This window comes from Eublepharis macularius, chromosome 8, assembly GCF_028583425.1.
Source record: "Eublepharis macularius isolate TG4126 chromosome 8, MPM_Emac_v1.0, whole genome shotgun sequence".
Taxonomy (NCBI): domain Eukaryota; kingdom Metazoa; phylum Chordata; class Lepidosauria; order Squamata; family Eublepharidae; genus Eublepharis; species Eublepharis macularius.
In genome coordinates, this window is record NC_072797.1 from 105228516 (window position 1) to 105256402 (window position 27887).

Here is a 27887-nt window from a genome sequence, read left to right on the forward strand (position 1 = left end):
ATGGGGTAAGACTTCTTCATCTTTTCTGTGCCCTGATCAAAACTGTTAACCCAGTGTTAAATTAATAGAGACAGCAGGGCTCTATGTGCACTAGTAGGAATCCCACTGCGCAGAGCGGTAAGCTGCAGTACTGCAGCCCAAGCTCTGCTCACGACCTGAGTTTGATCCTGGTGGAAGCCGGGTTCAGGTAGCCGGCTCAAGGTTGACTCATCCTTCCATCCTTCTGAGGTCAGTAAAATAAGTGCCCAGTTTCCTGGGGGTAAAGTGTAGATGACTTGGGAAGGCAATGGCAAACCATCCCATAACAAAAATCTGCCAAGAAAACATCGTGATGTGATGTCCCCCCATGGGTCAGTAATGATTCGGTGCTTGCACAGGGGACTACCTTTACCTTACCTATGTGCACTAGTGCACTGTTGCATGCCAACACCCAACTCTTTCCAGATCAGTATTTTACATGGACTGGTCTGGTTAAAGAGTGGGCTCCCTTAATTTTCTTTATTGAGACGATCGCTTTGGCTTCTTTTTAACTTCTTGTGCTTCATCGTTCAACTCTGGGTTAACAGTTTTGGTTAGAAAAAGATCTCCTACCTTTATTGGTAAAAAATAAAGTAGGTCATTTTTCATTCCCTCAATGCCCCATTAAAAAAGACCAAAGGACCCCCCACCCCTCATTCCCAATCTCACTATGGTGGACTGTTTTAGGAAGGAGAGAAATCTAGGAGGCTATGAATGACATATAACACTGACTCCCATGTTGACAGCACAGCAGCACCACTCAACATTTTTTTGCCAATGCGCTATCATGTTTTGGTATGGCATGTCACATTAAGGCCCAGTATCAAGTCAAGATAGATCGAGGGCCAAATGCAAAGATACGCACGGCCTACTCTGGTCAAAAATGCAGTAACTTTCGAAGAACAACAGGCACTCAGAGGCAAAGGGCATCAAGTTAAGTGCCAGCCACAGTTCCAGCATGTCTGTCCACTGTGACACCAGGTCTACTGTGACAATAAATATGAGGCTAAGATTAAGGCCTTTATGGGAAAAATTTGATCCGTTGGAGTGGGAAGAGCTCTACCATTTGATCCCTTGGAGTGGGAAGAGCTCTACCATGCTCTTTATGGGCTTTTTGGTTCCGGAGTTTAAAGATCAGAGCTGAGGATAGAGCTCGGTTAGATCCACGCACAATGACGCTGGGGGGCGGCTCATCGTAAGCATCAAAAAGAAGGTTTTCGACTCTCTTTGAGGGGACACAACTACTAAGCACAGAGAAATATCACATTAATGGGGAACATCAAAATGCAAAGGTAATTTATTGGCAGTATTATGAAGCAGGATTTTTAAAGAAATTGCTGTGCTGGTTGGCAATGAAGCACACTCCTGCTTGGGTGTTGGGCTGGCCTGGTGCCACTGCTTTGCCAGCCAGTTTCCTACTATTATCTGTGCCCACCGACACTCACCTTTGAAGGGGTTCATTGTTGAGTGGCTGCGTTTCATGTATGAGGAGAAATAGGTTGGATCGATAGGCTTTTGGACTAGGAGCAGGCAACCAATGGTTGGTAACCAATTTGCATTTTCTTGGGTGAGAATAAAGCCTTGTTTTCTCACATTTGATTGTATCAATCACAAGTTGCAAATGAATTACAATCTGAACCAGCAGGTTGTCAAGTATCTTGAACTATAGTATCTCGACAATGGTACAAAACATATCTCAGCAACTGCATTGTGTGTAAAATGGCAAGCTCTGCATTTTACAGTGCCTTAATATTTATCACGGATGCACGTGCCCTCTCCCCCAAGATTGAAGTTTTAGAGGCCTAGTGGGTGGAAGGTCACTGGAAAATGACAGCTCAAGTAAATCACATTAACAGAACATTAACAAGGAGTCCCTAAAAGACAAATATACAGACAACGGAGACGGTGTTAACACATAATTGTAGCTCAACCAACTTCTTGAGACTGCTAGATCAAAATTTTCTCCCATTTTTATAAAAAGCTTCTCATATGCTGTGAAGATAAAAAAAAAATAGAAGAAAATAAATTTATCTGCTTCCTATGCTGCCTGCCTTGTTTCTCCCAACTGGCATGAAATCAAGCAACTGGCTTGTGTCATATTCTGCAGATGTCTCAGCAGTGGTGCTTTCACAGCTGTGCCCGCGTGCCACATGGCAGTTTCAGCTGCTTCTTCCCTCTGTATGTTGATAAAGACAGTTTTGAAACTGGACAAGAAGCCTCAAAAGACAACAGAGACACTGCAAGTTATGGTAAACATGTCAGGTTTTCCTTCTTCAATCCTATAGTTTCCTCTTCATCCCTTTTTAAAAGTAGAAAAGCACTGAGCTCAATGCATCCATTTCTGCTGTGCTTTTCTAAACTTTGCTCTCCCCATCATACCTTTATTTTCAGATACCACTTCCTACACTTTCTGTTGAGTGTTTAAATGTTTGGGAACTGGAAGAATGTGAAATTCATACACAGGTTTGAGACAATTGGAGTCATTTTCTCTGCAGGAACCTTTCTACAATGAGTATTTTCTCTGTTTGAGATATATTACAGGTTGAATGGTGGAAGTCCAGTGGGTGGCTAGTTCTCCTTCTTGGGCAATAAACCTTTTACTGTCTTTCAACTCTGACATAGTTTGGACATTATGAAAAACCATAGTTTGCCATCACATAAAGGAGCCTGAGGCTGTCCGCTCCTCCTGTCCCCTTCTCCCTTTGCATGCAGATTAAAAATTAAACTCTTCTACTTTCATGGCTAGTCCTGTCCCAGCACACCACCCTTGGAGAAGTGGGGGGAAAGGGGCGGGGGTTGTGGCAGCAGAGGAAGGGGAGCCAACCCATCCTGATGCCATCCACCTTACATGCAACATTGAGGTGCGGCAGAAGAAGGCCACAGAGGGGGCCAGCAACTGCCCCATCCCCCTCTTTAACCAGCAACAAGGAAGACAGAGGAAAGCAAGAACAGCCAAGCAAGACACCCCATGGAGAGGCATAAGCACCAGAGAGATTCCAGAGGGAATCTAAAATAACCTCGCCAGTGAGCTGCAGATCCAGCTCCATCAATTGTATCTGTGAGAGGGCACCACAGCATGCAGCAACTATTTCAGCCTCCCAAGAGCACAAGAACAGCTGCAGAGAACTGCATGCTGGATACACAAGCCTGCCTCCCCTTGAATGCAACGGCCTGCAGCTAAGCACCTGTAGTATGCATCTGCCATGCTGACCTCCCCTTGCCTCCCTTGAATGCAGGGGCATGTGGCTGGGCACTGGAGGATGCACTAGGCACATTGGTATCTAGACATGAATTTGCATGTCAGCCACACCAGCCTCCCATTAGAAAAATACTCTGAATGCCCCACCAAGCTGCCTCATGTAGGATTCCATAGGTAGGTGACATGGCCCCATTGCAAACAATGTGAATTGTTGTCCAGGTGATAGGTGTGGGCATCGCCCAACTGCCATCATTGCAGGGCAGCAAGAAGCAGTCAGTAGGTACTCTGGTGGCCATGAGGACTTTGGTTGGGTCTGCAGCATTGCAACAGCAGGGCAGCCATGTGCAAAAACCATAAGGCAAGACAACCCTCAAGTCAGCAGCCAGGGCTGGGGCCCGCAGCTGCAGGGCAATGGAGGACAGGCACCAATTGTACTGGCAGCCATTCAGCTTCTGGCAAAGATTGAAGCTAGGCGGGTGACAGTGGAACAGATGCCAGGAAAGGCTCCTGCCCACAGCTGGTAACCAGGGCAGGCAGTGGCACAAGCACATTGCTTATGCTGTTCCAGCCCATAGGGAGCTGGGTCTCCCCCTGGATAGGCAGCTATCCGTTACCACAAAGGAAAATAAATTAAAAGGGGAATATGTTGATCTGTTCTCCCTTTTGAACAGGAGATGGAAAGTAGAAGAAAGAACAAGGAAGGAGGATAAGCTGAAGAAGAAAACCAACTGAAATTGGGCCTGTGTGTGTGTGTGTGTGTGTGCGCGCGCGCGCGCGTGCGGTGTGTGTGTGTGGGGGGATATTGACAAATTAGTTTTTTTGTTATCTAATACTGATTCATTTGTCACTAGCAGAGTATCCCTGTTTGCCTTAGCTGAAAAAAATATTAGGGCCAAGATCGTTTCCTCAGAAAACTAACTTTTTTCATAACTATCTGGTATTTATTAAGGTTCCATTTTAATTGTATTTTATTTTTGTTATTTTAATAACAGTATTTTATGCTTGTATGATATATTTCTATTTTTACTGTTCTTAACTCTGTATTGTGATGGCCTTTGCCCATATACAATTAAACCTACTACTACTTCTACACTGATCAATTACTTCGATATCTTTTTTTTTTTTTTGAAAAATTTTTATTGGGTTAGAATCCATTATTTCCACATTTACATTCAATTTTCCCCAATTTTTTCATCTCTAACCCCCTCCCTTTCCCCCCCCTTTTTGTTGACTTCCAGCAGCTTTCCAACCCTTTGTCCCCTTTCCCTTACTTTTATTAGCTTCCTCTATCTAAAACAAATATATATTCTCCATTATTCTAAGCAGTACATCCTTAACTATTTTTAACATTATATACCCAAACTGTAAGCCTTTGTTTCCATCTTAGATAAACAATTTATCCCAATTTTTCAATTTCAGGTATTTCTATATATCATAAACCATATAGATCATACATTCGTTTATATCAAACAATTTGACTTATTCTCTATATATATTACTCATTCTATCTTTTTATAATAGTTCTATATATCTCTCCTCACGTAGTCAATCAATTTGACCCATCTATATCTTCAGACATTCAGTTTGGTACAAAACTTGTCAGAAAAAAAAGAAAATATTGTTAGTTAATCGCTCCTTATATTTAGTCCTTATAATTAATTATTTTCTCTATGTTCTGTTTGTTAACCTATATATATCTATATATATGTCAATCTATTAATCTGACTGCTTATTAATTCACATTTATCTCTTCTCCCCCCGGTAAAGTCTCCCCCCTCTACTTCAATACTTCAGTAGTTCTCAAACTGCCACAGTTTTCCTCCCACCTCCCATTTCTTCTCCAGGTATTGTTTCAGCTTCTCCCAGTCTGTGTTGAACTGCCCTGAGTCCAGATCTCTCAATTTTCTTGTCATCTTGTCCATTTCAGCCATATACAGCAATTTGTAAGTCCAATCTTCAATAGTTGGCACTTCTTGTACTTTCCATTTTTGCGCATACAAAAGTCTAGCTGCTGCTGTCATATAAAATATCAACGTCCTGTGTTGGGCTGGAATTCCCTCCATTCCCAAGTTCAGTAGCAGGAGTTCTGGGTTCCTATTAATTTGAAATTGTAAAATTTCACTCATTTCTCTTATTATTTCCCCCCAGTACTGCCTGGCTACCTCACACGACCACCACATATGATAGAGGGAGCCCTCATGCTTCTTACATTTCCAGCATTTATTAGAAGTATTCAAATTCCCTAGCGCAATCTTCTTTGGTGTCATGTACCAACGATAGATCATTTTATAAATGTTCTCTTTGATATTAATACATGTCGTTGTCTTCATTGTAGTTTTCCACAAGTATTCCCATGCCTCCATTGTTATTTCTTTATTAAAGTTTATAGCCCATTTCACCATTTGTGTTTTAACTATCTCATCCTCGGTATACCACTTCAACAGTACTTGGTATACCTTGGATATTCTTTTCTTATCTTCTTTAAGAAGGGTCTGCTCTAGTTCCGAATTCTCTATTCGTATACCTCCCTTTACAGAGTCCGAATTATACAATTACTTCGATATCATTGGTCATGTGTATAATGAGTTTATGGGGCATGCCTGTCTCCAATATGGTCAGAATTTTAAGATCTGTGCTTCCTGTAACCCATCCATTGCTTGGGATGGACCATAGGGGGAGTTGTGGAAGAAATGCTTGATGCCAGCCAGTGCCCTGTAGGGGGAGAGCTCTTACAGTGGCCATCTAATCTCTTACTCCTTGGGAGTAAAGACAGGGTGATAGCCAAGTGGTTCAATCCCACCTACTCTGTTGGAAGTCCAGCTCCTGCAGCCGATGTGACAAGCTCCTTTGCAGATTCAGGCACAAATGCTCCATCTGCACCCTATCCCCACCCCTTTAGTGAATGTCACAGGAGAAGGTTCCAAAAGCAGCTGGGCAGGGATCAAGGGCAGAGAGGTGTGGTCAACAAAACTGGAAACACTCCTCTAAAAGGCTCACAGCCAAATTAAGCGTTAAGAGCTAATGTACCTGGAGGGTACTTACCACCATCGATTAATAACAACAATAACAGTGCACTAAAATACAGCTCTTCTAAACTATTTATTTATTTGTTTTATTTTTAACCTGCCCTCCCCACAAGTGGGCTTGGGGCGAGGTACAACGTTGATTAAGATACAACTTAAAATCAATCATAAAAACTGCAACAGATAAAATACTGTACCCCTTTCGGGGCAACCCACGTGAGTGGACTCTCCAAACCCTTGGAGAGGGAGACCAGTGGAAGGCTTGGCAATGATAGGCTAAGATTAGTGCCCCACTCAGAGCTAGGGTTGAGGGGAGTGGCTTAGCAAGGTCACCTGCTAAGCTCATAGCAGTAGTGGGGTTCAAACCAGCAGATTGTTGATTTGCAACCCAACAACTTAACTACCTTGCTGCAGCAGCAGATACCGGTTCTTTGGTGGAGAGTTTTAGGATCCCAGCAGTAAGCCTCAGTGTGCACAGCATGGATAGGAATCTGAAATTGGTTACAGGGAGGGAAGGTATAGGGCAAGGAAGAACAAAGAAAGACATTAAGGAGATTAGCAGGGACCTTTGCATTTCTTCTCCAGGAGAACCTGCATATTTCACCACTGGGATAGTACCTGAGAAGGCTCCAGGAGAGTACTGGCAGGTCCATCAACTTTCATACCCAAAGGGATGGTTGGTCTATTATACCATTCCATCAGAGTTTTTCTCAGTTAAATGTTCATCCTTCATTAGTGCAGTGTGCATGGTACAGGATTGTGGAAGAAAAGCCATGTTGGGTAAATGCGAACTCAAGCCAGCATTTTGCCTTTTACTGGTCTACCCAAGTGATTGCTGCCTCTTGGGCTTAGCCTTAATGGGCAGATTTTACATTGACAAAGCCATGCTAGTGGGGTGTTCCATATCCTTTGCAGTGTTCATGAAGTTCTGCCCCGTATTAGAATGGGCAGTCAGTTGACGATTGCAGCTGTGCAGCACAGCTCATTTGGATGACTTCTTGTTTGTAGGCCCAGTGATGAAGATGTTGGCTCTCCATAGTACACATTTGCATGCAGTGATAATTTGTCATTTGTGAGAACCATGAATCAGGTTTCCAAACAGGCTTGGATCAAGATTTAGAATAAACCAGATAAATCCTGGTTTAGAGGGAAGAGTTTGCATTTGGTCAAAGGATGCATCTAGGAATTTTGTGAACTTCACAGAGAACAGGTTCAGCAGGTGTACATATCATACTTGAAAGCCAAGATAATTTCTAATCTACACTTTGGGTCCATTTGGTTTGACATTGGCTGAGTCAAAGAGCTATCAAACAGTTTTGTGGTTGTATAGCAGCTATGGTAGCGCTTTGCTTTCTTGTGTTGAAGATCCTTTCTTTGCCTTGGGGGTGTTCCTGCATCTGTGCAGTAGGTGAAATTGACTCTTTCCCAGAGTCATGGATCGTCAGGTCAGGTAATCAAATAATGTGGAGAGCTACACCTTCTATAATGCTGTGCAAAAATCAGGCTGTGAGAGAAAGTGCAGGCGTGAAACACAGCTGATTACACCCATGCTGCCCTGTTCTGTATGCAAGAAGTAACCTGATGAACAGACTCAAACTGTTTCCAAATAGCAAAATGATCACTGGAAAAAAAGGGCAGCTGATAAACTGAACGTGAGCCAAGCTGGCTGGTGTTTGAGCTCCAAAAAGCTGTGGTTTAGCACTGAAGTGGAAATGTTTGATTTTTGAGCCGTGTACAAGGAGGCGACAGAGGAAAAGGAAGTAGGCAAACCTGAGAACCCTGCAGGCTCATGTCATAAACTATGCCTATGAAACTGTTACTCTTATTATGAGAGAACAGCAGATTCTTGAGCCCACTTGTAAAAATGAAAACTAGATTAATTTCTGTTTTGCTGTTGAAAGCATTGTAAAGACATTCATTTATTTCTTTTTTAGTTTAAACATCTTGGTTCAGGCTTCTTTCCCCCCCCCCCCCATTGGGACACTGGGGCTGGTTGACACTGTCTGTTCCGGCCAGATAAGAAGCCTTGAACCACAGGTGCAAAACTAAAACCACTTTCAAGGACAAAGCTTGACAGAGGCTGGCACTGGTCTCCTGGCTTGTTAGCAGTGACAGAATAGGCTTTTAAATGAAAGGTTTACTAAGTGCAGCACCCAGAGCATGGAAAGGAAAGGGTTAAAAATTGCCTGAAGGGAGAATGATTGACAGACGGCTCCAGTGAGAAAGTAACAATTGGTGCTAACAGAATTGTTGAAGGAGTTGCAGTTTGAAGTCTGATAAGGAGGGTCAGACTAATAATACTCTGTGTGAGGAAAAAGGAAAAGTTTCCCTAACTAGGACAGTTTTAGGTCTAAGAAGACTTCTAGTTAAAGTACTTAAGTATGAAAGCCAACACTAATTTACACAGACAAGATAGAACTGAGGGGGTGTTGTTGGCAGAGGAAGTGGGTAGTGAAAGGAGACTCTCCTTCAGCCAAGTGACAACGGATATGTCTTTTAGTGAAGAATAATTCCTGCCCAGTGTCTAAAAAGGTTTTGGCTCTGAGGAGGACCCTGGGTCTGATGTAAAGGGTAAAGAGTGCTGTGTTGAAGCAGAACCCCAAAGCTGTAAAGTGAAATCTATGAAGAAACCTGAAACTACTAACCTCTCACTTTTAAGATCTGTGACTACTGAAACTAAGCTTTAAGAATATTATTGTGCCTAACGCTTGTGAAGTATTCAGTTCTACAATCAAATTTTACCTCAGCTTTACTATCCATTCCTACCTATATACTGACCCTGACTGTTTAATAAATCTGCTGTTTCCTTTTGAACTTTACTCATCCCCTAGTACCATTTCATTTGAAGAAAACATGGACTCTTGTTTCTCCCCTAGCAAATATTTGGGCTGAGATATAAGTTATAAAGACATACGCTTAAAGTGTGGGACAAAAAGACCTTTAAGTAACACCTGGAAACACGCTACTAGAGGCAGCCCAGACACGGCAAGCAATCTTGACAGTTTTGGAGGGAAAATCTGCCTCACAGTGGAGCAGTGAGTGGAGCTTCCATCATATTAGCACATAGCATTATGGGAGTGGAGTAATGAGTTCTTTCCCCCTCCTGTACGTGTGAGGACAGGCTATGGCTGGGCTTGTCATCAGAGGTTTTTGACCCTTTTGATTGGCTAAGAGTTTAGGCTTACTGCAGGTGGCTGGTCTTGAAAGGAGTTCTTCCTCTGTCTATCTATCCTGTTCTTGTTCTTACACTCCATTCCTACACCTGCTCCAATTCATAGAAACATAGAGCTGGAAGGACACCCAAGGATCATCTAGTCCAGCCCCCTGCAAAATGCAGGAAATTCACAGCTATCCCCTCCCCACCTTCTTCGGTGACCCCTGCTCTATGCTCAAAAGAAAGGGGAGAAACTCCAGGATCCCTAGACAATATGGCCTGGAGGAAAATTCCTTGCTGACCCCAAAGTGGTGATCAGCATTACCCTGGGTATATAAGAAAGGGCCACAAGAGCCAAAAACCAGTTCATTCCTTCATGCCCTCCCTCTCCTGATTCATGTACATTCATATTAAGTCAGATCATCATTATAGCTGTCAGATGACCTTCTAGCCCCTTCTTAAATAACTTCAAGGAAGGAGAGCCTACCACCTCCTGAGGAAGTCTGTTCCACTGAAGAACTGATCTCACTGCCAGGAAGTTCTTCCTAATGTTTAGCTGAAAACTCTTTTGCTTTAATTTTAATCCATTGTTTCTGGTTCATCCAGTGGGGCAACAGAAAATTACTCTGCTCCATTCTCTACGTGACAGCTTGAAGATGGCTATCCTATCACCTCTCAGTTGCCTTCTCTCCAGGCTAGACATACCCAGTTCCTTCAACCTTTCCTCATAACACTTGTTCTCCAGACCTCTCACCATCTTCACTGCCCTCCTTTGGACACATTCCAGCTTGTCAATATCCTTCTTAAATTGTGGTGCCCAAAACTGTACACAGTACTCCAACTGAGGTCTAACCTGAATGCTATGCTACTGGTGGATTTCTGTGCTAGCAACCTGTGTATTTTGTATTTTATATTTCTTGACCTAAGAGCTAAAGCTCCCATTTGAACTCTGAAACTTGCTGAAGGTCACATCTGGAACAAATTTAGGGATTTCTAGTGTATGTAGTCTAGTTTAAATAGCCTGTGGTTGTTTTTGTGCTTCTCCACATACTTTTATATTTATTTTTGTTTTCCTTCGCAGTTTTCTTTAATAAATTACCTTTTCTTATATTAGTGTGGCGATATTAAGATTTCTGGCTTCAATCCAAATACAGTTCTTTGGCCACTTTGCCACATACTAAACGATTAATTGGTTTTGGAACTCAGCCTGCTGAGTGCCTACCTCACAGGACTGACTTCTGTTTGTTTAGTGCCCTGAGGGCTGGAGGCCTGCCTCTCAGTTTCTAACTGTGGGGTCAGTCAGAGAGGCTGGTGACAGCTCATTACCCTGGCAGTGAGACTTTACTTGCCCGTCCTTTTGGAACTTTGCTTTCTGACACCACTAAAGATGACTGGTAGTCCCCAGGTTTGCCAGGAACCTTTATAAGCATAATACAGCTAAGTGTAGCCTGAAAGTGTTGTATTCTTCAGTATTTGGCCCTACAGTTCATTGTTTATGCTCAGCAGACTCAGATCTTTGTCCCCTGAAACATTGTGGTTTTTATTTGCTCATTTAATTGATACATATCAATTTTCTTGCATGACATTTAAACTTTGTCCATATTGCCACAATAGTTGAAGAGGCAGTTTATATGCAGAATCTTGAAAAATACATAATTGAACAAGACACTGCCATATAAAAACAAGCCCTCTGCAAAGTACACATCTGAAAACTACAAATGCAGCAAAGTCAACAAGGCAAAAGACACACATGACCTTGATTTACACAGGTCAAAACACCCACAGATTCACTCTGGTGAAGAAATGCTCTCTAACTCACATTGGTGCACATGCTAATATTTTATTTGATGGCTTCTATCACGTGGCTTTCTCTAACTTAAGATGGACAGACTGCCTGTGATAACTCTCTTGCTATGGGACTGATAACTCTCTGTCATTATAGCTTCCCAGATAATGGCAAAAAGGATTAAAGTGAGGAGAGCAAAGGACATCAGAACAGGGGTTATATAAATATTGGGTGTCACTTTTTTCCAAAATGGCTGAACAGTCTTTCTAACAAAAGTAAGTAAATTAAGGGTACACCCAGATGGCTGCTTGCTCTATTTTTTGTTTGGTTTTGAAAAGTGAGAAACAAACAAAGCAAGGGAGATTTATTCAGAAAAACAAGTTAATACTTACTCAATATTGGGAGGGAGTGTTAACAGTAAAATTACAATTGTAAGGAGGCTTGCAATAAAAGCAGAAAACAAAAAAATTGAACACAGTAAAGGAATCTCCCATGTCCCTTTCTCTCCAAGTAACAATAATAAAATACCATAAAAACTTTTTAAAGCAGCATTAAAGCCTGAAAACCCATTAAACAACAGCAGCATTAATCCCCCCAAGTCTTCCAAACAGGTATGTTTTCCTGTCTAACTGCTAGAAGTTATAGGGCCAGCTGGACCTCCCTAGTGATGGAAGAATAGGTGCCACCACTGAAGAAAAAACCTACTCCTTTTAGTTACTAGCCTAGAGTTGCAATGTGTCTGGTTTTCACCTGGACAGTGTTGTATTTTTGTGGACTGTCTGGGGAAAATGTTATTCAAATACTGGACATCTGGTGCTGCCACTTCTTCCCCTCCCCCTTTCCCATGCTTCCAGGCAGCTTGCCTGCCCAGTCCGCCTGCCCAGCCTCCTCCTGAGCGCTGCTGCCAGCCTGGGGAAGTGGCCAGGGAAGTGACCAGCCCACCCACCAGGTCTGCTGTGGCTGTGTGGTGCTGCCTGGGAGTGGTCAGCCAGCCTGAGCACCCAGAAGTATGGCTGGCATTGTTAGAAGAAGGGACTGTCGATGTCTCTTGCTCAGGCCTTTAGGACTGCCAGCAGAGAAGAAGGAAGGCAATCATAGAGTCACTTAGATAGATAGGCTGCTATCAGTCTCCTTCCTGGCAGGGGAACTTCCTTCCCTTCTCTCCCCCTCCTCTCTCTCTTCTTCCCTGCATGCACCAGGAGAGGCAGCAGAGTGTTTCCTCCTGAGAGAGATGGCCTATTTTCAATCTAAAGCCAACCTAGCTCGTTAGATTAGTTACTAGTTCTTTCTCTCACTAAACTTATGCAAATATATTTCTTTAGATAAATAAACAGTTATTGGTTCTCTAACTTGGACAAGAGTTTTCTGCGTGCAGTTTGTTTAGTTAACGTGCCTTAACTAAAACCCAATAGGCATGTCATCATCACATTGGGGTGGGAGCATGTGTGCACTCTGTGTGCACAAATAGAAAAAAATGTAAGTCCCCCCACACACACTTTCTGGGTTCTGGTATTATTCCAGACCTCATCTGGAAGCAGTATACTAGCCCAGTATTTTCCATAGGGACTTAGAAAAAGATAGAAACACATGGAGAGGCTCATATGCAAGAAGGCATTTCTTGATGAAACTAGTTCTCAGACTTTAAAATAAGAATCAGCACATCTTTAATTGCTGGCAACTGATGATATTATTTGATTAATGTGGTGATAGGAGTACAGCATTTAGTTCCAGACAGAAGCTGAGCTAACACGTTTTTGCAGCTTCCAAAAAGCTTTCAGGGATCAGCCTCTGAAAAGCACATTGCAATACACAACAGTAGAAAGGGTCAAGAGTCCACTAGCACCTGTAAGAGTAACAAAATTTGTGGTAGGGTATGAGCTTCCATGAGTCAAGGTGATGTGGGCAAAGGGGTAGTTGGAAGGGAAAGACATGATTTATGTTCCAAGCCCACCCACCTCCCATCTGATCAGCAAGATAAGAGGTTTATCATAGTGGCAACTCTGCAAGCGAGTGGGGGAACGAAGGATGAAATGTCCACCCCCTACGAGCCCTGGTGAGGCCTCTGTTTAACTATGTGGTTCATTTATCCCCAAGGCTTGAAGTAAGTAACATTACAAAGCAGGAAGAGTTCACCACATAGCTGGAAGTGCTGTAGCATAGCAGTTACAGCACTGTCCTAGGCAAACTAAATGCTTCTGTGTTGTGATGCCACCCCATTGTTACAAGATCATCTCATATTTCAAATGTGTTGGGTGGTGCTGGCATTGTTGCTTACATGATGGTCCAAAAGCCCTTAGAACAGCATAAAATGGACCATCTTGAGCCTCACTTCTGGCCCACCCTGCCTTCATTGATGCAAGTTTCCATAGTAGAGATTCACATTGAGACCACAAAGCAAATTATCAGTGCCAGATTACAAGACAAACTTGGGCAATCTATGGACAGATGAGGGAATATTCCCTTCCCAAAGGAAAAGCACTCTCATCTCTGATTCTATCAGAAGGTTATCCTTTTATCCAGGATACCAGATGTTGACCTTTACATCTTCAGTTGAAGCAAGACAAAAAGGAATAATGGCTCCTTCTGCTTCAGAGTCTTCGGATCCCTCTTCTCTTTTCCTGTTTATTTATTTGAAGCCTTTGCTTCCACGCAAACATAGAAAGAGGCAGATGGCCGGAGTGGAGAGGGTCTGAAAAGCTTGTGGAGCAGGGACTGCGGCCTTTCATTCCTCTTGGGTCAGTGCTGGTGTTTGGTGTAAGAGGTACTAATCCTATCTCAAACCCTTGAGCTTACTTTTAAAAATACAGACATCTTCCTTTTAGATTGAGCCTAAAGGGGGGCTTTAGGTTTGGAGTACATATGACCATGGTAAGTGTTTGTGTGTGTGTGTGTGTAATGATCACCATCTATTAGAAATGTTACAACGCTGTCAATGCTTTTGCATCTTTCTTTAGTAATATTATAAGCATGTGATTCTGTAGCATTTTGAAACCCAGATAATGTATAGATTATTCTTACTTTGAATATCAAATGTGTTTAGAAGCCCACTTTCTCTGGGGAAAATCACACGAGAGAAACAAATATTGGGTTGGATCAAGGCAACTTTTCATTTAACATAATCCAGTTCTCCTCTTTACTACCGCTGCTATCACACATGGCTTTGTCCATGCAGATTCCATTAACTCCAGCATAACTTTTTTAGTAGTCAAAGAGGACCACATCCTCCCTTTTTTCATCAGCAAAAAAGCTGGTTGGATGAATCCAACACCATTCAAACCCAGAAAAAAATTCTAACATAACTGCGGTGTGGTGTCAAAAAGAGGTACCATTGATATTAAAATGGCATTTTCAGTGAGACCATCCGTCTAACCCATTTGTGTTTGACCCATCATTTTCTTCATTTCCTAACTAACAGGAAGTCTGGAGAGTGTTTTTAATGACATTCTTCCACACCGGAGATTGCATTTTGATCCAAATGTAGATGACAGAACTATTGATTAGGGCCGCTTCCACACATCCTTAATGGGACAGCCTGCCAATGGCACTCTGGCAGGTTATCTCACTCATTACACACACCATCATTTCCCATGCACGAGCAAGTCATGATGATCCCTGTTTTTAAGCATTTTTTTATGACACCTCTTTTGGTTCGTGTTTATTTTTGATGCAGGTTTTCCATGCAATTATCCTACTGTATCAATGCATGCAGAGGCTTTTTTGCGCTTCAGAAGAGCCCTCTCACAAATCTCCAACTCCTCCTCTTGCCATTACCCCTCCTTTAAACATCACAAATGTGTCTGGCTCGCATGTGCGATTGTGTAATCCCCCCCTTTAACTTTTTAAAATGGTCCTTGTGCTATTATGATATCTGTGTATACAAAGGGAACCATACTTCAGTGCTTGCTACATTGGATCACTCAGCAATCAGACTATCAGTCTGGGAACAACATTTAGAATGGAATACCATTTCTGATTTTATTTTCAACTAGCAATAAGGTGCATTATTTGGGAAAATACAGTGGGCTCTAGCAGCGCTTGCCCCCACGCCTCCCCCCACAGCATCAGTCGAGGGGGGGGAATCGGAGAAGAGATCACGGGCTCCCTCCTCCTCTGGCGCAAAATTAACTTTTTTTTTAAAAAAAAAGGAAGTGGCGTGCGCCGTCAATGCTGACGATGGAGGAGGGAACCACTCACTATAACGCTTTACTCAGTGGCCTGTGGAGAACTGATTGCGCAATGAAGACGCACTGGGAGGGTGAATGTATGGTAGCGGAATGAACCCAAGTGCCATGACTGCACAAGATAAGTGGATGGTGCATGCGTGTGGATTTGGCCGAAATGAGTAGCAATCATATTCTTACAGCAATTATAGAGAAAAGATTTCTCTATGCATTTCGGTGTAATACTCTTTCCTTTACAGGATGGTTTAATATATACAAGTGTTATTCCATTGAGCTTTCCAGCATTGGTTTAATCTCGTCTTGCAACATTTCAATATTTGCTCTTTCTGAGTGTTCTTCCTCAGGAGCTGCCAATCATATCTTCTCTTCCTGTCACACATAGGACTGATTTGCATGTGATATTTTCCTGACGTGATTATGTATGTATGCCATATGTGAAAATAGCACAAATGTATCTTTTACCACATTTAATTTCTACATATGGAGAGTCAACTGGTGGTTTTCACCCATTATGGACAATATGTTTCCCCCCTATACTCTGTAGTTCTAGTCAAATCTCACATGGAAGTTTTAATTTATCTTTTTTAGACCAGGGTCACTTACACACGGGTCATTTGTCCTAGCTTAGAATTATTTTTCCAGCATCTCCACATCATCATAGTGCTTCCATGCTCTTCCCATGTTTTCCCTGTATTTTATGTAATCTTTCTCAAACCTGTTGGGAAAGATCACAGCAAAGCTCGTGTAGCCTCTATATGGATGGGAAAGCTCAGATCTTCCCAGTCCTTTCCACATCAACATAATTTTCCTGCCCCAGCCTCAGCAGCAGCCATTTCCCACTTCTTTTAAATTGACCATTAACACATTGTTATAGGTTGGCTGGATTCCCAATTTCATTTAAAAATAAAAGTAAGTAATTGGTCATTTTTGCTGTGGTGATATTATACACATTCAATTAGCATGAATCAACATGAGCACCTAATCGTTTTCTTTAGATAAAAAAAGAAAGAGGTGGGTTAAAGCCTTCTAATTTTCCTGGCATCTAAACTATTTTGGAGAAGGAAATCTCAAAATAGGCAGATTATGCAGCCAGTATGATACTCGTGATTTTACAAAGCCTGACTCTTAATAATAATAATGTACATCATTACATGATAGTTTTTCTAACTATATGGAATTACAGGTATTAATATCATCTATTGGATAATATGTATGGTGGTGGAGGGAAATTCTGCTAGTCCCTTGTTTGTATTTGAGGGCTGGAACTCGTTCAAATTAAACTTCCATCTGCACAATGAAGGAGCATGAGTGCATGCGAACTCCCACTATGTATACAGAGTAATGTATGGCATGGACTTATGTATGTATGTTTGCATATAGCCATCACCGCCCTGCACTACTTTGAAGGGAAACATGCACCCAGCATGTTGACACTGCCACCGCTTTATAGACAAATTCACAAAACTTGCTAGCCTGCCTACATTTACATCTCAATACATCCATGCTGTATTTTTAAGAAAGGGTTTCCTGCTTGGCCGCTTGGAGACACTTTTATAGTTGCCGCAGGTGAGTAGCGACTGACAGTCCAACATTACTATCAACATATCATCTATTAAGTGGTAAGGCTGTAAAAATAAGTTAACATAGTGATTATGGAATCTATATTCAGTTGGGGTAGCCATGATAGTCTGCTGCAGAAAGAACAACAGAAGAGTCCTTAAAGACTCAACATTTCATTATAGCGTACGCTTTTGGGGAAGCCCACGGAAGCTTGAACTATCATAAGTTATTAAACTTTGAGGCACTCAAGGTCTTTGAGGCACTCTCTCTTTATACTCGAAAACTAAAACCTTGATCCCCAGCCTAGGTCAACGGGGCCCTTGTAAGAATTGCTTCTTTGAAACACTAAAACCATCCCTGAATGTTGGCAACAAATCTGACAGCGATCTTAAAACTCTACCCATGTGGAAGCATATAATATAAAATAAAACAGCTGCATTTCCCAGAGGTTTGAATTTCATGAAATGCAGCAATTGTTATTACAAGGACAAAGCTGGTAAACAGAACTACACACTGAACACCAACAAAAGAAATATTTTCAGATTAAGAGAATTCCCATACAGCTTATTAAAACAGAGAAAATATGCCATAAAGGAAACCACATACAAGGGTGTATCTCAGTCCATGCCAACATTCTCGATAGCTTTTTCTTTGCAGCCCTAGGTTTCCTTGTGTCTTGTTGCACAAGAATGTCAGCTCTGCTTCATTATAGGGCTAATAGAGTCTGGCAGCAGTGCTGTCTACTGTGGTGTAAGTGTGTGTGATTGTGCAAGAGGCTGTGACCCATTATCTCCTAATCTACTTTTAAAGTAGCGGTTGAATTATAATAAAGAGACATTGTGTTTTCAAAGGAATGGGCTATCTGGTGCTAAACTGCCTGTCTCCTAGCTTTATCAATGTGCTTTTGTGTCTCTGGACAGCTGACAGTGGTTTGTCTTATCTGCCATTCTAATAGATGATCCTGTTTTACTTGAATTCTCCCTTCCCTGCCCCGTGTCTCCTGGAATTCTGTAAGAGCTCAAAATTCTGAGATCAGTTGCCTGACAATGGCAGCAATCCTAAGAATGCTTTCTTGGGAATAAGCTCCATTGAATAACATGGAATGTACTTTCAAGCAGACTTGCTTAGACTTGCTGCAAGTATGGACCATTCATTGAAGCTCATTGTGCAATTCTAAACCCACTGAAGTTAATGGGCTCCGAAGGATATGGACTCTGCTTAGGATTGCAAAGCAAAGCACCTAGGCAAAGCAAACCTGCTAGAACTAGCAGTGGGAAAGACTAAAGAGGGAAAGGGACCAACAGGGCCGGTGCCAGGGTTTCTGGCGCCTGAGGCGAGGTACCTACTTGTGCCCCCCACCAGGTTTAAACAACAAAAGAAATGTAGGAAAAAATTAAAGCACGAAACTTGAAACTTTTTACATTTTTAATTTAATTTTCATTTCTTAATTTAAATTTTAACTTTTTAAATAAGTGTGAGAATATCAACAATCTTTTTCTTATTGTGAGCCAAAAATCTATTTTGTAAGCAGAAACAGCAACTTGCATTAAAGTTTTGAGCTCACCTCGTGTGTGTAAAAAAGTTTCCTTCTCTCTTTCTTCCCACCTCTCTCTGAATCCAGAGCCTCTTGGCAGTAGAAGGAGGGCCCATTTGGAAGAGAGAGATGTTTGGAAGGGGGACTGAGCTGAAGCCTTCTCTTTCTCTCCAACCTTAAAATTTTGATTACCTTTGTCAGAGATCCCTTTTGGGAACTACCCTCCATGTTCATCCTTCTCTCCCCCCACCCTTAGGTTTGAAGTGAACGGCAGCTGACAGCTATAAGCATGTGGTGTATTGAAATAAACTGTTGGGGGAGAGGGGGAAGGTGGGGTAATATATGGAAACTAGAGGATGAGAGAAGGGAGGTGATAAAGGGGGTGCAGTGCAGAGCGCTGCTCTGCTGGAGTGAAGGAGGGAGCAGTATTGAGATCAGAGAATAGGAAGGGGGAGGGAGAACAAAAGGGAGAAGGGAGAAAGAAAGTAATAGAATTTAAAACAATTTAAAACAACAACTTTAAACCCAACAACAATTTGTTCCTACCTGTCGCACAGGGACTGAAAGGGAATTGCATGTCTCACCTCACTTCCTCCTTTCTCTGTGGTGGTGCACACATAACCAGCTGTCAGGTCCAGTGTATATCTAAACTGTACTGACTCCATTTTCTAATGCTTCTAGTGTTTAAGTGCTTTCTTCCCAGGTGCACCAGTTCCCAGGCAGCATTCCCACCGGAGGCGACTGTTTTGTCTAACACCGTTCCACCAAGCATTGGCCTTGAAGGAGAGCAGCTTCCCAGGACTGAGAGATGTTGTTTTGAGAACTGTGGGGGGAGGCAAATCCAGATGGGTATTGTTACTTTGTACCTCATGCTTTGCCCTTCATTGGTAACAATGACTGTGTACCATCCTGAGTCTCCTATTCAGGACAGTGGACTATAATGGACCTTTTCTGCAGTAAAGTTTCCTTGTTCAATCAATGGACTCCTGTGTACTTTTGAAAGGGAACCTGTAGGAAGAGCCTTATCTAGCCACAAGCTGACATTTTGTTACCAATCATGCCTGAGTCGGGCCCAGCGGAATCCAAGGTAGTCCCGGACAGGGATCCTTTGTTTGATCCGTATGCGTCCCCCGACAGTCAAACAGTGCAACCCCAAGAATCTCATGTGCCAGCCGGGGCTGGAGCTTCGACGTCTACACCGCCTCTCATCGACCTCAGCAGTGAAGGGACAAGGCCGACGGCTACCGCTCTCCCCTTGATCTCGCTACCCACCCCGTCGGAGTGGGGAGCCAGACCCCGAGAAACGCGAGAGCGCAGGGCCGGAGGGCTTCATCCAAGAGTTTCGATGGACGGACGCCGAAGCCTAGAGACTGTCCCTGAGCTGGATAGCAGCCAACCGTGGCTGTTTTGGAACAGGACGGCCGAACAGACGGACGGGAACACATCTCGCCGCGGCGCCCTGAGTTGGGATTATTCGGAACTTGCCCCATGGAAAGAGCCAACGGAAGTTCCTGAACATAGTTGGGTGCAAATGCAAAGTCGCACCCATGCTGTAGATTCCGGCATCTCGGCAGTGACGGGCCTAGCCAAAGGAATCCTAGCAGCGAGATCACGAGTCGATCAAGGAGATCCTCCGCCTTGGGGGCCGTTTTCCCCGGTGAGTACAACCGAAGGAGGTTCCGTGATGGGGCAACCGGGTCCTAGCCGAATGCAACAGTTGGAAGCTAGGCTGATTGATATGGAGGAAAGTTTGGCTCATGCCATTCACCTAATCTCAGCGATGGGGGCAGGGGAGAGAATCTCACCTGAAGAAATGGCGGTACAAATCGCCACCCTCCAAAGTGTCATGTCCTATCCAGTGGAGGACGCCCCGCAGCAGCCGCTGCCTTCGGGAGAGGAGGAATACTATCCTGGAGAACCGGGAGAGTCGCCCGCGGAACTCCCTAGAAAAGACGAAACCCCGCCGCACGGGGATACTCCAGCTGAGGTACCTGGAGAGACTCCGACGGAAACCCCTAAATTGGACGGGGATCCATCTCCCAAGGAGACTCCAGCGGAGGAGCCTAGAGAGGAGGAAGAAGGGCCAACCCGTCCAACCGAAACGACGGTGATACCCCCTCCCGCTTCTCCAACGACAGTTCGGCCGGATCAGACGGAAGAGCCTCCGGCCCCTTCTGAGGAGGAATTACCGCAACGACCGCTAGAAGTGGTTCCCATTCAACAAACCCCGAGCGCCCCGACGCCACAAGACCAGCCTTTGCATCCCAGAGACACGACGCCGAGAGGGGCAAGCCCGCGCGGCCCACCACCCATCAGGCCTTCGCCGCTGCGGCCCCTTCCGCTTCGACCGCAACTAACTCCTTCGCAGCAACCGATACGTTTGCCACTTGAGCAGCCCGTAATACCACCTCCGAACCAACCGGTGGGGCCTACACCACTACGACCCCACCAACCCGTCCCTCAGCGGCCGGTCATTACTCAGCCGCACCGGCCACCTCCACCTCAACCGCTACTGCCAGCACCTCCTGTATTGCCACCACCAGCCCGACCGAGATTGCAGCCGCCTGTCCGACCACGACTGCAGCCACCGCCAGCCCAGCCGAGAGCACCACCGCCAGCCCAGCCGAGGCCGCCACCCCCGGCTCAACCGGTGATGCCGCCGCCAGCGCAACCAGCACCGCTACCACAACCGGGTCCCCCCATACCTCAAGTGCCATTGATGCTTCCGATGGACTTCTACCCAGCACCGGCTCCGAGGCAAGACCTCCCGATGGGTTGGGTGAAACTGGAAGCTACTTTTGATGGGGATCCCTCCAAACTGGGATTTTTCCTAGTGCAAGTCGTGCAATTCTTCAACCGGTGGGGACACCTCTTCGGCAGCGAGGCCAGTCAAATTGAACATCTCGGCTCCCGCTTACAAGGCAAAGCAGCGGACTGGTATGTAGGACTATACAATATCGGGGCCCCGGAACTTAATACTCTCCAGGGGTTGGTGGATGCTATTCGAGCGCAATATGAAGACCCCTTAGAGGAAACCAGGGCCCGAACAGAATTGCAAGCCATTAAACAGGGCAGCATGTCGGCGAGAGACTATATCACGAAATTCCGACAATTGGCCGCCAAATGCCCTAGGTGTGAGGAGTCCACCAAAATCATTCTGTTCAAGCAAGGACTAAACCCGAGACTTTTGGACAGAGCCCTCATGCAGGACAATCCCCCTACGTTGTTAGGTTGGATCCAACTTGCATGCGAAGTTGAGAATCGCATTTTGGAAGTCCGTTTGGTTGAACAACAACAGCAAACGGGACAAAGAAGACCCTTGACTTTACAGAAGGGAGGACGGGGAGCTGGGTACGCCACCCGTGGAGCGAGAGATGCTAGATGGCAACAAGGGCTGTGTTTGCAATGCGGACAAGCCGGTCACTTTGCAGCACAATGCCCCTACCGGCCTGTGCAAAGACCTCCGCTTCAATTACGGCGCCCAACCCTTGCTCCATTTCCTACTCTCCAACGCCCGATTCCCGCGCCACGCGCGAACAGAGGCCGCGGCGCTTCCCAAAGGCCCGCCTCAGAGAGAGGACTGGAAGCGGAAGAAGTTATGGAATACGACCCCGCTTCCCCAAACGCAGAAGTCAATCCAGAAAGCCCCCAGTCGGGAAACGAGATGGATCTGTCGTAAAAGGGCCCAAACGACAGATCCGCCCCAAGCCCGTCCCTGCACGGAACCGGCCGCCTGGGTCCATCTTATTCATGCCAGTAACTCTAATCAACCCAGAGAGAAAAATGCACATCCGAGTGCATTGACGGGGGCCCCGTCTGTACATTGACGGGGGCCCCGTCTGTATTTATGTCCATGATAAACGAAGTTCTGCACGAATTTCTGTACAAAGGGGTGGTGGTGTACCTTGATGATGTCTTAATTTATTCAGACACAGAGGAAGAACATATTCAAATGGTACAAAAGGTCCTGGCCACCTTGATGAATAATAAACTGCCCATCAAGTTGTCCAAATGTGAATTCCATAAAACCGAACTCACTTACCTTGGGTATTGCATCTCCCAAGAGGGTTTAAAAATGGATCCAACCAAAATACGATGAGTGGGTGAACTCTGTACATGTTCATGCTCCTAGATTAACCAAAGCTTTTCATACTCGCTACCCATATAAACCAGGGGGGGATCTGTTTTAAGGGGGGCAGAATGTCAGGTCCAGTGTATATCTAAACTGTACTGACTCCATTTTCTAATGCTTCTAGTGTTTAAGTGCTTTCTTCCCAGGTGCACCAGTTCCCAGGCAGCATTCCCACCGGAGGCGACTGTTTTGTCTAACACCGTTCCACCAAGCATTGGCCTTGAAGGAGAGCAGCTTCCCAGGACTGAGAGATGTTGTTTTGAGAACTGTGGGGGGAGGCAAATCCAGATGGGTATTGTTACTTTGTACCTCATGCTTTGCCCTTCATTGGTAACAATGACTGTGTACCATCCTGAGTCTCCTATTCAGGACAGTGGACTATAATGGACCTTTTCTGCAGTAAAGTTTCCTTGTTCAATCAATGGACTCCTGTGTGCTTTTGAAAGGGAACCTGTAGGAAGAGCCTTATCTAGCCACAAGCTGACACCAGCCACTCTTTCCACCAAAAGCACCCCCCCACACCCAAAAAAAAAGCCTGAGGAAAGGTGAACAGTAGAATTGATGCCAGCCGGGGAGGGGGAAAGGGATGTACTAAAAGGAATGACAGGATTGCCCACTGGAAATAATGGGAGAGGCCTGAAGGTCTATTGGAGAAAATGGGAGCTAGGAATGCCAATTTACTTGCATGGACTCCATTGAAATGCATTACAACACAAAAAAAGAGCAAGAGTCCAGTAGTGAAGAAGTGAGCTGTGGCTCATGAAAGCTCATACCCTACCACAAATTTTGTTAGTCTTATAGGTGCTGCTGGACTCTTGCTTTTTTCTACTGCTACAGACAAACACGGCTACCCATCATGATCTATCAACACAGGCCGCAGAGTGGAACGACAGTCCCTGGGAGAAGAATCAGTGGTCTGGGACTGGAATGGCAGTGGATGTGGAATGACAGGGGATGTCATTCCAGTCCCAGAGCCCTGACCCTATTCCCAGGAGCAGTCGTTCTACTCTTCGACCTATCATTCCAGTCCCTGAGCACAGGTTCTGTTCCTAGGGGCTGTCATTCCACTCTGGGGCTGTCATTCCAGTCCAAGAACACTTCTGCTACTCCCAGGGGCTGTCATTCCTTTGTGGTGCCTGTAATTCTACTCCAAGAATGCTTCTACTACTACTACCTGGGGCTGTCATTCCACTGTGCAACCTGTCATTCCTTCCCAGAGCACAGATTCTGCTCTGAGGGAATGTCATTGCACTCTGGAAGTTGTCATTCCAGTCCCAGAATGCGTCTTCTACTCCCAGGGGTTGTCATTGCACTGCACTCTGGGGGCTTTCCTTCCAGTCCCAGAGCACTGAGCCTATTCCAACATGCATCTGACAAAGCGAACTCTGGTTCTCAAAAGCTTGTGCTACAGTAAAGTTGGTTAGTCTTAAAGGTGCTACTGGACTCTTTACTATTTTGCTACTACAGGCTAACATGGCTACTCCTCTGGATCTATTCCAAGGACTGTCATTCTACTCTGAAACCTGTCCTTCTGGTCCCGGAGCACAAACTCTATAGCTAAGGACTGTCATTGCACGCGGGGGGGGGGGGGCTGTCATTCCAATTCCAGAGTATTCTATCTGGTCCCAGAGACCTTTATGGAAAATCCATTCCACAGTTTCTTTGTAACTTTTTTTGTGTTGTGATGCATTTCAATAGAGCCCATGCAAGTAAATTGGCATGGCATCCCTGGCTCTCATTATCTCTAATGGGCCTTCAAGCCTCTCCTTTTATTTCCAATAAGCAATCCTACTGTCATTCCTTTTAGTACATGGCGGGGGGGGGGGAGGGGAGGAGCAAGCAAGAAAGAAGAGAGTAAGGGGGAGAAAAGGTCAGACAGAAGCTTGCTGCTCCCCAGCTGAGCCAGTTGGTGTATCTCTTGCTTGCGTGAGCACGGAAGCTTCACCCAACGGTTAAATTGAGAGAGAGAAAGAGAGAGAGAGATGTCCCTGCTGATGGGGCTGAATGCGAAGCTCCACTTTGGGCAGTTTGCTGCCCTCCTGTCTGGTGGTGGGAGGGCTGGAGAGGCAGGCAGGCACCGCCTTCTATTGTCGTCCTCCTGTTTTCTGGCACCGGCTGAGTGGGAAGGCAGGGCTGCCCTTCTGTGCTCCAGAAGAAATGCCCTGCACCGAGAGAGGAGAATTCCTGTACGAGTGCACGGGAGCACACTGGTTGGGGCTGGCACGGTGCCCCCTTCAGAGTTCAGCGCTCAAGGCAGCTGCTGACCCTGCCTCTATTGATGCACCAGGCCTGGGGACCAAGCAGCTTGGCTGTCTCAGAGCAATTATAAAGGCCATGTTCAGGATTAACTGGCACGCTCATTTCCACATGCCCTATTGCACTCAGGGGTGGTAGGAAGAATCCACCCAAATACTAATTGGCATGAATGCAAGTCATTTTCTAACTTGCCTCAGTGTAAACAAAAATATGTCTAAACAAACAAGCCATATACAGATATATTCCCCAGCTGCTTCCCCTCCTACCTCATAATATCACAAAATCACATATAACACACACATACAAACTAAATCAAAAAGAGTCCAGTTGCACCTTTAAGACTAACCAATTTTATTGTAGCATAAGCTTTCGAGAATCACAGAGAACTGTGATTCTCAAAAGCTTATGCTACAATAAAATTGGTTAGTCTTAAAGGTGCTACTGGACTCTTTTTGATTTTGCTACTACAGACTAACACGGCTAACTCCTCTGGATACAAAGATTGTGTCACGGTCAGGACTAGGGTTCCCACTTGGGCGGGTGCTGAGCTGAGCGGAAGGCAGAGATAAAGAGTCTGAAACACACCGAGGTCAAGAGCCGGAGAGTCTGTCCGTCAGGGGGGCAAGCAGAGGAGAGTCAGGAAGCCGAACGGAGGTCTGAAAGCCAAGTCGTCAGTTTCAAACAGAGACAGGCAAGAGGTGGTCGGGGACGGAGCCGAGGTCAGGACACAGGAAATCTATTTGAGCAAAGGCAGGATACAAGGCAAGCTGCTGGGCGCAAGGAGTGGTGAACAAAGTTGCTCCCACGCTGGGCTCTGCCCAGCGTTTCCCTTATAAGGTCAGGGCAGCATAAGAGGGCCAGGTGTTTCTCCTTCGCTTGATTGCCCCGCCTCGTCTTCAGCGGTCAGCTCCGCCTGTCCCTGCACTTGCAGGCGCGCACTCCTCCTCCGTTCCCACACTGCCTCTCTTGCTCGAGCCTTCCGCCTTGCTGCTGGCTCGCAAGGCTTGGTTCTCCGAGGCACCGGTTCCCTCTCCTCTCTGCGCGCCCCCTTCTCTCCGCTATCCTGCGCTGAGGGGCCGGGTTGCTGGTCGCCATCTGGTGCTTCAGGGGCTGCGGTTGAGTCTCCCGCTGGCTCTTCCAGCCCCTTGGAGGAGGAATCATCTGCAGGTAGAGAGCCCAGCTGGCGCAGGTCCCCGACAGATTGCATGTTAATATCAGAACACCTCAGATTGGAAGACCATCTGCTTTGACTACTCCAGGCTCAGTTAGGGTTCCCAGGTCCTCTTACCCTCCTGGTGGGAGGGGGGATCTGGCACTCACCTTTCGTGTGCATGCGCTCCCACACCTGCATGACAATGTCATTTCCAGGAAGTCACATCATCGTGCAGGCCCAAGAGCACATGCACGCTTCACAGCAGAGTGATTTGGGCCCCAAATGGGCCTCATTCAGTCTGTTTGGGACCCAAATTGGCCAGCTGAGAAGTGCAGGAGTGTTCTCAGGGTGGTACAATGATGATCCTTTCTGGGAATGACATTGTCATGCTGCCCCGGGAATGTAACCAGGAGACCTGTTCCTCCTCCTGTCGTTGTCCCCCACCAGCCAGGTGACTGGTGGGGGAGGGGGGAGGGAAGTAGGGGATCCCCTGCCCCCACCAGGGGACCTGGGATCCCTAGGCTCAATCCCTAGCATCTCTAGTTAAAAGGATCAGGTAGAAGGGAATGTCAAAGACCTCATCCTGAGATACCAGACAGTCTCTGCCAGTCAAAGGATTCAGTAGTGACCTTGAGAGACCAATGGTCTCACTCCGTATAATGAGAACAAGCAAAAGCCAATGGTGCAAGTAAAGAAGAGCATTTTATTATCCAGGTAAAAAATTCCCTACGCATTTTGCTAAAAAGCTTCTTTGGGGAATCTTCAGGTCTTTCAGTTTTCCCCTGAAGAAACTTTATACCACAGTGCACAGGGAATTTTTAACCTAGATAATATGATACTTTTTTTACTTATGCCATTGGCTTTAGAACGCTTTCATTTTTCTGTGACTGGTGCAGCTGCTGTGTTTTCTTCTCACTCAGTATAAGGCATCTTCATGTACTTAAATGATGATCCACCAATCATGGCCAGTGCTAAGCACCATATGAAGCCATTTTGCTGCTGCCACTGCTGCTACAATTTCTCCAATCAAAGTGATTTAAAACTGGGAGCCAAGGGGGATGTCTTACTTCAATATATCCATCTCATTCACACTCTACATCCAAACCCTGCACTGAACCTCAAAGCTGTTTCTCATTGAAGTTAACAAAGTTGGCAAACGCAAGATAGTAGCAACTCCACCCCAGGAACTACACCTGCATTTGGAGGGACTTTTTATATTGATATCTAATTATCAATATAATTATATATATATAATTAGAATCAATATAATTATAATTGATAATTATTTCTGTAATCGCTATTCTTAGTTTTTCTTAATTTCAAGCTACATAATCAAAAATGTCTTTCAGTCTTTCCTGAAATTCCAATATTGGTCTGATATGCATATAAGAAGTTAATTTAGCCATAGATGCATATTCATACAGTTTGTTTATCAATTCAGTCACATCTGGACAAGCTTCTGCCTTCCATTTAATTGTATATACTACTTTCACCACCGTCACCATATATTTAAGAAGTTCACTGTGTACTTTTGTAATATTACTATGTAAAATATTTCATAACATATTTTAGGATTCAACACAAAGCAAAACTTTAATATCTTTTGCATCTCTTCATGTATTTTTATCCAATATCTTCTCACCTTCTTACATGTCCATCACATATGAAACAACATTGCATCTGTACATTGACATTTCCAGCACTGTCCACTATAGTCCTTATTGATTCTTGCAATATCTTTAGCGGTGATACACCATCTAAAAAACATTTTGTACAAATTCTCTCTTAACATTTTACAGTGTGTGAATTTAATTTCTTTGGTCCGTAAGTTTTCCTATTGGCTCATAGAGATGCATTCTCCAAAATTTTGCATCCACTTTATCAAACAATT